This window comes from Acomys minous (assembly GCF_964271855.1).
Source record: "Acomys minous genome assembly, chromosome: 13".
Classification (NCBI taxonomy): domain Eukaryota; kingdom Metazoa; phylum Chordata; class Mammalia; order Rodentia; family Muridae; genus Acomys; species Acomys minous.
This window is the reverse complement of record NC_140495.1, coordinates 5,904,770-5,915,740: the sequence shown is the minus strand read 5'-3', so window position 1 is coordinate 5,915,740 and position 10,971 is coordinate 5,904,770.

Genomic DNA, 10,971 nt, shown 5'->3' with positions numbered 1-10,971 from the left:
ATATATATATATATATATATATATATATATATATATATATATGGGCAGAGTCTTAAGAACATCATCCAAATGTGAATTCTGATCTCTACATGCATGTGTACACATATGCAGCCGCGCACATGCACACTCACACCATTCAAACATATTTACACATACCAACACATGTCATAGATATACAAACATGTGCACGTATACACAGAGAAAAACTAGAGCTGGTGAGGTCGTCTCTTCCTGTCTTTCCTAGGAAGTGGCTTGGGCAGCAGTATTATGGAGTGAAAGCTACAGGCCAGACAAAAATAAAGAACGCAACTGAGAGGTGCTTCACTCTGCACCAAAACCTGCATCTGTGATTCCTAACAGCTGTAGACATCATCTGACATTTTGCTTTAAATCGGATCTTTAAGGGAAAATATCACTCTATGGGGGGGGGGGGGGGGCGGGGGAGAACCTTCCACAGGCTGCTCCTTAAAAGAAAAATCTTTCATTTGCACCTATCGAAGACACCGGGAGAATACTGGAAACGCCACACTTCTCCCTCCCAACGGACAAGGAGCATAAGATAGTTTGACTTAACAACGGGGGGGGGGGGGGGGGTTCTAATTCCTACCCCTCCAAAAAGCCCAGCTGAGCTTCAGTGGGTGGCATTTTAGCTCCCTTTGTTGCCAAGTGCATCTAAGAAGAGAATCTTTCCCTTTACGCCAGACAGTTAGCCAACTGCGCATGCGCGCGTGCGTGTGCCAAGTCTCACCTATAGAATGTGTGGTGTGAGATTTTTTTTTTTTTAACCAGCATCTGATAAAAAGAACAATTAAAAAGTTACTTGCCAGGAAACTGAAGCTGAGAATTCTAACAAGTGGCTTGTTGGCAGAGACTGTCCTGGCTGAAGTCCTAGCAAGCACGCCACCTTCCCCCCCTCTTCGACTCCCCCCCCAACACCATCCTCTGAGGAGCGGCACTCAGAAGGACAAAATGAGTCCAGCCCTCCTGGGTCTCCCTTTAAGAGTTTAAAAGCAAAATATTGATTTTTGAGTTACCCTGCTTCAACTCAGCTTGACTCTCATGATATTTTTATTCCCTTGTAGATTCCTGGGTCCATTTGTTGCCGATTTTTTTAAAAAAAGTAAATCACTGGTGAATCTGTGGTATGCCCCTGTAACATTTCTACACCTAAAATGTGCTCAATTGACACCTTGAAGGTTTCCATGCAGGCTCTAACTCTTAGTGACATTTCTCATTGCAGCCTCAGTATGTTCAAAGCAGATAAAGTGGACAGATTGATTTTAGTTGTATAAAAACCCCGATGAATCTCTCTGTGGCCGGTCCTAAAGTCTCTTGATGATTTAGAAAGGATTTACTTATGACACAAATGCGAGCTTTCCACTCTTCCCCATTTTCCCTTTCTGTCCGGGTCCGTGGTGAATTTCCTGAGACCAACAGATGAACAGCGGAAAACTCTTAGGGAAACGGGGACGGCCACCGAGCTCTTCACTAAAGTGCGCGCCAAAGCACGAAAGGCCCCGTTTCATGCCGCTGTGGGTGTTATCGTGAGGAGAGTCTCGCATTGGTCCAATTAGGGTTTTTAATTACAGCTGCTACTTTGGAAAAGGACCATGGAGAACTTTGAATCAGGTTTGCAGCTTTTTCAAAAGGGCACTAGCACCATTACGGAGGACTATTAGCTTGTAGCTCAGCGGTAGAGGACTTGCCTATGTGAAGCCGAGGTTCAATCCTGGGCATCGTCTGGGAAAAAAAGAAAAGAAGGAAATGAAACCTGAGTGAGATGCTGATTTGGAGGATAGTTTAGGGATGATTAGAGGGGGAAGTGGCTCTCTTGTGAACTTTTTCATTATCCAAACTATTTAATTAATAACCTACTTTCTTTCTTTTTTTTTATTTTTACTTATTTTATGAGGGCTGGAGAGATGGTTAAGATGGCTGCTCTTTCAGAGGTCTTGAGTTCAATTCCCAGCAACCACATGGTGGCTCACAACCATCTATAATGAGATTCGGTGCTTTCTTCTGGCGGGCAGGCACACACGCAGGCAGAACATTGTATACATAAAAAAATAAAATAAAATAGATCTTTAATTTTTTTTTTTTATGTATAATGATGTTTTGACTGCATGTGTGTCTGTGTGAGGATGTCAGATTCCCCCAGAACAGGAACTACAGACAGTTGTGAGCCGCCATGTGGGTGCCGGGACTTGAACCTGGGACCTCTGGAAGAACAGTCAGAGCTCTTATCTGCTGAGTCATCTCTCCAGCCCATAACCTGCTTTCTTATTAGGACTAATTTCTAGAAAGTACATGACTCCCTGACTAGTGTTCATGGAAGTCTCCCTGTATCCTGACGTAGAATGGATGGTTCTAGGTTGTGAGTTTGTGCCCCTTTCTTAGCTGTTTTTTTGTCAACTTGACACAATCTGTAGCCATCTAGAGAAGCCTCAGCTGGGAAAATGCCTTCATCAGATTGGTCTGTGGGCATGTCTGTGGAGAAGTTTCTTAATTAATGATTGATGAAGGAGGGCCCAGTCCACTGTGGGTGGTTCTACCTGTGGGCAGGTGATCCTGGGTTATATAAGAAATCAAACCGAGCAAGGCATGAAGGACAAGCCAGTAAGCCACGCTCCTCCGCAGCCTCTGCATTGGTTACCACCCTGAGTTCCTGCCCTGCCTTCACTTAGTGATGGACTATCAGCTGTAAAGTAAAATAAACCCTTTCCCTCCCAAGTTGCTTTGGTGTTTATCACCACAATAGAAAGCAAATTAAGACAGGGAGATAGCTTATAATTTAGTTGTAGATACCTGCATCATATATGTATTATAAAAATCTACCTGAATCATGATACACAGAAGCTTATGGAGAAGCCAACCCTACATGAATTAGAAAAAAAAAATTAAAGGCATGGTGGTACATACACGTAATCCCTACCCACACTTGGGAGGTAGATAAAGGAGGATAAGAAATTTAAGGTTCATCCTCAATTGCATAGCTAGCTCAAGGCCAGCCTGCCATAGTTGAAACTCTGCCTCAAGAAAGAAATAGAGGAAAACACTGAAGAATCTAGCCAGGCACGGTAGAGCATTCCTTTAATCTCACCACTCGGGGAGGCAGAGGCAGGCGGATCTCTGGGTTAGAGGCCCGTCTGGTCTACTTAGTAAATTCCACGCCAGCCAATACCACCTAGTGAGACCCTATCTCAAAATACAAAATAAAGCTACACAGTGAGACCTGGTCTCCAAAAATAATAGTCATCTTTAAAATAAACAAAAGTCTAATACCAAGATGGACTATGTCGCAACAAGAAAAAATTTTCTGGAGGTGATGCTTTCTTTAAAAAAAAAAAAAAGCCAAACATTTGATAAGAACTTAAACAGGAGAAACATTTCAGGGAGAGATGCTGCTAGAGGCAGAAGGGAAGTAGCCAGAAGGAGGGGAAGAGGGACCAAGAGCACATAGTGCACATGTAGGACACTGTGAAATAACAAAATGTAGTCACAAAGTGTAAAGATAAACTGAACTGCTTTGATCTTTCACTGCCAACTAAATGGTCACTTCTCCAACTAAGAGCAGTAATGGGGCCACATTGTAAAGCTTTCTCTAAAGGGAGGCTTTCAATTTATTTAGCTCAGGTCGAGAAGACCTAGGAGGATTGTTTTTAACACACAAGTAGCTGCCTGTTTTATGGTGTCGAACAAAAAAAAATTCTCTTTCTTTCTCTCTCTCTCTCTCTCTCTCTCTCTCTCTCTCTCTCTCTCTCTCTCCACCCACCCACCCACACACACACACACACACACACACACACACACATCTTCGAATGCCAGGATGCTGGCACATAGGTGTTTGTAGGTATTTCTGGGACATTCTCAGCTTGTTCCAAAAAGAAAGTGATTCATTTCTGCCCTTTAGGAACCAGAAATCGTTTTCATATTGTAAAGCCTTGGCAAAGGTTTCCTTTTCTCAATAGGCAAGGGGAAAAGGCTGCATTAGGAACCATCTGTCAATTATAAGCCCTTCAAAGCTAGGGATGACACAAAGCTAAAACAGGTAACATGAATGTGAACAATCCTGTTAGGTAGCGAGAGGCATCTCCATACCATTCTTTCTTAGTGACATTAAAATATTTCATATCTTTCCATGTTCCTTAGTCCTTTCCTGTTAGAGTCCCTAAGATCAAAATGCTTTGACAAATTAATATTTCTGTTATATTGATTCATGACTAAGCCACTAATAAATAATAGCTCAATGACAGGGATTAAAACTAGTACTGTGGATTATAATAAGGTGTCTAGCTTTACCAAATAAACTCTCTGGGAAAATTAACATATCAGCACCTTTCAGCTGTGAACTGAGTGTGGCCTAAAAGTCTAAGCAGTGGGAGGCTCTGGAGGAACATGTGTCCTCTGATCAGAAAGACCTTACCTCAGGTCTCTGCTCTGTCACTAAAATCTACTTATCATCTCTGCCCCTGGATGAGAATCAAGTGGTCAGCTCAAAGCAGTTCTAATAACTCTGAAGGTAGATAGGCAGGGAGGTGGTTGGTAGGAAAACAAACAGATAATAGACAGATGATAGAGAGGCTGACAGATATAGATAGATAGATAGATAGATAGATAGATAGATAGATAGATAGATAGGAAAATAATGAGCTCTGAAAACAGGTAAATAGAAGGTGACTTGCAGAAATTTGAAAGTAGAAATTGTAGGCGAGCTCCATGGTGCACGGTTAAATGTGCCAATCACAGCTTGAAATATCGTTTTCAGTTAAACACCCCTTCTTTTTTTTTTTTTTTTTTTTTTGGTTTTTTGAGACAGGGTTTCTCTGTGTATCTGTGTAGCCTTAGCTGTCCTGGACTCGCTTTGTAGACCAGGCTGGCCTCGAACTCACAACGATCCGCCTGCCTCTGCCCCCCCCCCCCCCCCCGAGTGCTGGGATTAAAGGCGCGCGCCACCACGCCTGGCTTAAACACCCCTTCTTAACTCTAGCAGCAGAGGCAAGAGAACTGCTTCCACACAGGAGTTCAAAGCCAGCCCAGGCAGCATAGTGCTACCTTGTCTCTGGAAAAGCACACAACAACAAAAAGAACCCAGCCCTCTCTGGATGCTGTAGGACTCTCAAAGGCAGGATGCTGACAAGTGCTGTTCGCTTTTCCTCCCCTTCCTCTCGACCCCTCTAAGGGGCCAAAGCAGCAGGGAGAGGAAGAGTGTGGTAAGGGGGACAGTAATCCTGCCTGCCTGTAACTGTCTCTGATGGTGCTGGACCCAGTCAATGAGGGGAACTGGGACTTGTCATCCAGGTCTGCCACAGTTTGTTCAGGACCCGCCTCCTCCACACAGAAGGCAAGGCCATGCCCTGAGAAGCTGGGAAGCATCTTCTCTCCTTTTGCTACCAGACCTTGTCATCAGCTGCTCCACCAAGTCTCTCCCAGGTGTACCCTTATAGATGAATCCCCACATCGGATAAGACTTAAACGCTCCATGACATCCTAAGCCTCCGTGCCCTACAACCCATGTCCAAGCTTTGGTGTCTTGGTCCATTCAGGCCACAGTCTGGGGAGGCTTATAGACAACAGAAAATTCTCTTTGGCAGTTCCAGAGCCTGCAAAGATGCAGGCGCTGGAAGACACAGCATCTTGTAAGGACTGTTTCTTTGTGGATGGTATGGGTACTGTCTTACTGCTCCCTAGTGTGGTCGAAGGGGCGATGAGCTCCCTCAGACCTCCTTTTGAAGGCATTGATCACATTCATGAAGGCTCAGCTCTCATAATCTAACCAAAAGGGGACACCTCCTGTGTCACACTTGAAGGATTGTCTTCTTCTGGCTTCTGCACACACACACACACACACACACACACACACACACACACACACACACATCCACACATCCACATGCACATCACATACATACACACTACACATATACACACATACCACACATATACACATGCACAACACACACATCCACATCACACACCTACATACATACACATGCACACCACACACACACACACTATACATACACACATATACACATGCACATGCACATGCACAACACACACACACACACACACACTGGCGCACGGAATGGGGGGAAGGAAGGAAGGTCATTTGCTTTCTAATACATTCTTAAGTGGCTATTGTTTGAAATACTCACAATAAAAAACTGCTAAGTTTAATTTTCTTCCTAGTGATCAAAAAGAAAAGTTTACTTCTTTAATCATTTTCACAAGAAAAGAGAAGTTTGATTTTTTTTTTTTATGTCAGGCTTGGTCTTGAACTTGTGTCTTGTGGTCCAGCGTGGCCTCACATGTATATGATTCTGCATTGCCCTTCCACATGCTGGGTAACAGGCACACTGCAACAAGCTCAGCTTGGATGCTTCTTTACAGATGGTCTCAGCAAGTTTTATAAAATTTCATCAAATACCTTAAAAATACTACCCACTGTCATTATATTTTATTACATAGACAACACATACCTGAAAAAGCAAATATTAGCTTAAATTTCTACATGTCAAATTTTTATTTAGCAATAATTGCAGCTTGGATAAATCTTATTGGCTCCAATGCTGGCACTGTGCAGAGCTTCACTGAGTCAAAAGACAAATAAAATAAGAGAAAGTATTTGCAATACAGGACAAGGTACAGATATGTATTATATTGAAGGAGCTCTCATTAAATGAAAATATGATGTATGCTCATGACTGTTTAGACAGGAAAAGCAGGGACCCTTCCCCCACCAGACTAACAGAGAGCTAGTAATATAAATATGATACAATGGAGCTGGAGGGGGGGCGGGGGGCTCAGAGGTTAAGAGCATGCTGGGAGCTTTCCCGAGTACCCAGTCCAATTCCTAGCACCCACATGGCAGCTGACAACTCTCTGTGACTCCAGTTGGGAGTAGCAACCCACAGGCATAGTACATAGACATACATGCCAGCAAGCATGTGTACTACACGTAAAATCATCATCATCATCATCACCACATCAGAGGGAATAATGCCATTTCCATGGCTGTAAATAAACCCACTGAAAACCCAAACTTTGGAATTATTATCACTACTAATAGCAAGAATATGGTGAATCTACACAAGTGTTATTTATCTTAACACTCAGGACATGGAGGGAGGAAGATCAGGAGTTCAAGGTCATCCTTGACTGCATAATGAGTTCGAGGCCAGCCTGGTCTACGTGAGGCCCTCTTTCAAAACTAAAATTAATAAATCTCTTTCTTACTTCTATTGCCAAATTCAGATGACCCGCACACGGGACGGGGCAGGAGTGCTTCCATAGGCTTTCTCCTGGCCTCATGACAGGTCTACCCAGTCCCCAAACCCATAAACTTAGTCCATCTTCCACTCTACTGCAAGATACAATCTTTATGAAAACAAAAACAAACAACAACAACAAACAACCACCTGGATCTCATCCCTAGACATTCTAATTTAATTGTTCTGGCACCGAGACTTTTAATAACTACAGATTATTTTAATATTATGCAGCCCAAACTGGAAGCCATTGCATTGCCGTGCTTGATTATTTTCTTACAGTGTCTCTTTGGTGGACTTGAGTTTATCTGTGCTACCACCAGCTTTCCCAGCACACTGCCAGCCAGACTTCAACACCATGTAGCTTGCACCCCGGCTCCCGCACAACTGCCCGCGCGAAAGCTACTCTATTGGAGGTAATTGGTGTATTGGTGTAGCGTGCTCTACCTCTGAAAAGGGTTTTAGGGTGGGATTTACAAAGTTGATGGTCTCTCCTGAGACCCCTTCTCCACCCCCAGCCCCAGCAGCCAAGCTCAGTGGGGATGCTAACACAGTTGAAGGTCTCTTCCAGGCTCTCAGCTTTGATGTGACCTCGGCAGCTTTGGGGGCTGTCTAGCAGATAGCTCCTCCTCTCACTAGTGTTGGAAACTCAAGACCGAGTCCCAGAGCTTGTTTATCAGCTTCTGGGGGTCCCAGAGGACAAACAATGGGGTTTCCTCTTAGAAAAGGAAGCTCCTGCGGTGAGAACGCAGGTGGGGATTCTGTGAGCTATGAGCGACGGGGCGCTGCGCCTTCAGTAGCCAAAACTGGCATCTCCCAGCGCTTGGCACAGCACTGCAGACAGGACCTCAGCGTGAGTGCGCAGCTACACCCGGAGTTCTCAAAGCATCGAACCAACACGATTTTTTTTAATTAAAAATGTTTACGTACAATATATTTTTTATCATGTTCCTTCCCTTTCCAGTACTAAACTCTTAAAGCGCTACTAATTGTGCAAATGTGCTGACTTTCCCTGGGCTATAACTTCAAGATGTATTTTAAGTGGAAACTGACGCAAGGTGCGGATACAAAGGCGAGCAGATGAGTGGGGGACGGTTCGAGCGCACCTATGTCCTATATATAGTAGCCCCAGAAAGGACACAGGATTATAAACGAATCCTGTTTGTCTTGGGTTCTGGAAACTGGGAGACGCTGTAACCAGGCCGGGGGGGGGGGGGGGAGGGAAGAAAGAAAGAAAGAAAGAGAGAAAGAAAGAAAGAAAGAAAGAAAGAAAGAAAGAAAGAAAGAAGCCCCTGCCAAATATCGCGAAGTATATGTTAAGTTTATATTTTGTAACGTGTTACTACATTATAACTTACTTAATTTTTCTTAGATTCTCCAACCGTTGTGGTCTCGAAGACGCCTAATTACTATCTGCCCTGGAGGCGGGGGGTGGGGGGTGGGGTGGAAACCTAACTGCGATAGGCGAGGTCCTGTTTCTCATACTTTTGCAATCAAGATAATCTGTGCTAGGTGAGTGTTTGGGGGGTGGGGTGGAAAGGGGTGCTCCCATACCGGAATGCGTTCGAAGATCTAAGCCCTGGGGAGGAGGGGGTGCTCCGGCATTCTGCCAGGTGAAATTAAGTATGCGCTGGAAGCCTAGGCTCCGGCCCAAGGCTGAAACTCACCCACCGGCCCCACGCTGCACTTGCGGAGCGGACCAGAGCTGGTTGGCCAAGCGAGTGCCCTCCTAGTGCTGAAAGGAGCCGGCTTAATGGTTTGTGCGCAGCGTCGGCGGAAAGCAAGGAGGATTCCTACCTACTGCGTAGCCCCAGGAACAGGACTAAGGACAGCGTCCCTGCTGTAAGCCTCGGGCCAGGAAACAGGGAAATGTCACCCCAAGATCCCCAACCAACCCTAGCCTAGGAGCAGGCCTTGACGTTGGCGGTGGGGACCCCAAGCTGGGAGAGGGAAGAGAAAAGGAAAGTTGGAGGGAGGGAAGGTCACAGAGTGAACTAGCCAATGCCTCTCTTTGCAAATGCCCCCACGAAAGATCTCCAGGCCTCCTATTTCTTTCTTTCTCTTTTCTTTTCTTTTCTTTTCTTTTCTTTTCTTTTCTTTCTTTCTTTCTTTCTTTCTTGTGAGTTTTGTTGTTGTTGTTGTTGTTTTCTGTTAAGGGTTTCGAAATTTGAGGGGCAAACAAAGCCCCTTCCCTAGCTTCCGGTTCCCGTTCGCCTGGCCTTGCTACACACAGGGTATATACACCTTTCAATTTGTCACTTCATGTCATCTACCCTCACTCAGCTTCTTGGCCCCTGAGATAGGGTTTCTTGTGCAGGAAACGATGAACGTAGCTAACATAGTTTAAGGAGAGACTTCCTGGGATAAGGTTATGCCAAGCCTTGGCCTAGTACCAGCTGGTAGGGTGGTTGCTCCCTCCCCCTACCCCACACATTACAGTTACTTCTAGCTCGAAGACTTTAAACTGGAACTGTAGGCCTAGCATTGTGTGACACATTCATAATCCAAGTATTCAAGGAGGCTGAGGCAAGATCTCTGGAGCTGCAGGCCAGCATGGGATATACACGCGTTCGTTCGTATATAAAAGCTATGGGTTGCGGTATTTCCCAAAGAATGGGCAACAGGGCTGCGGAATGGAGCTCACTTAGCATATTTACCCAGGTTGCAGGAGACCCTGAATTCCACCCCAGCACGGTATAAAAAAAAATGGGGTCATGGCCACTACAAAATAAAGAACAGGCACTGAATGTTGTCCTTTTGCTTTCTCCTAAAGCCACACAGCCTTCCTCTGAACTCTTCCTCCCCCAGGGCCCTCAAACCCAAGGACCCACCCTGGTTTATCCTGGGAATCTCCCAGCCCCACTTTTCTCTGCTGCCCCTTTCAGCTGTGCACCTTGCACAACGGCTTCCTTCGGGGACCTTATGCCAAAGACACTGTAGTGAGGCTGGGGACCTGCAGTCTCCAGCTGGGTGCAGGGTGGCTTCAAGATGCTCTGTGGGGTCCTGAGTACTCCTTCCCTGGGGAGGATGTGGTCCCATGCACCTTTCCAGGCCCCGCCAAGAAGTCTAGCCATCCAGGCCTATAGGCCAGGACAGACATGATCACAGAAACTCAGAGGGAAGTGATCTAGCGGGACGGGAGGCGGGGGTGGAGGGGGGGGAGCGGACGGGGACAGGGATGGGGGGACAGAGGGACAGAGGGGGATGTTTCCACACTTTCAATTCTGGGTTCATTCTGGAGCCAGCATCTGCCCTAGGCCTCCCATTTCTCAGCTTCTTCAAGGGGTCTGGCCTGTAACCAATAGATGAAGAAGAAACCCAAAGCTTGAGGTCCCATCCCCCCACCCCAGAGCAAAATTCCAGGCTGGGGGTTGGGGTGGTGGGAGAAACAGAATGCTAATGGCCTTTTGAGAAGAAGACGGAAGGCTTGCCAGGGTTAGGGCCCCAGACCCGTGCCTCACTTTGAAGTGCATCTTTCCAGCCTAGCTCCCTAGAGAGGCCTCAGAATTCCTGCCATCCACCCCAGAAATGGAAAGAGACTAGAACAGCTGGGGACGCCCTTCTAGGCTTCACAGTTACTCCTGCTTCCTGTTGCCTTCGACCCCACCCCCTCCCCTCCCCCCCTCCCCGACCCCAGACTCGGGGTCCCTGGGAAGAAACAGGCTGGGGTTTGTTCATCTTCAGTTAACCTCCTGTCTTAGGA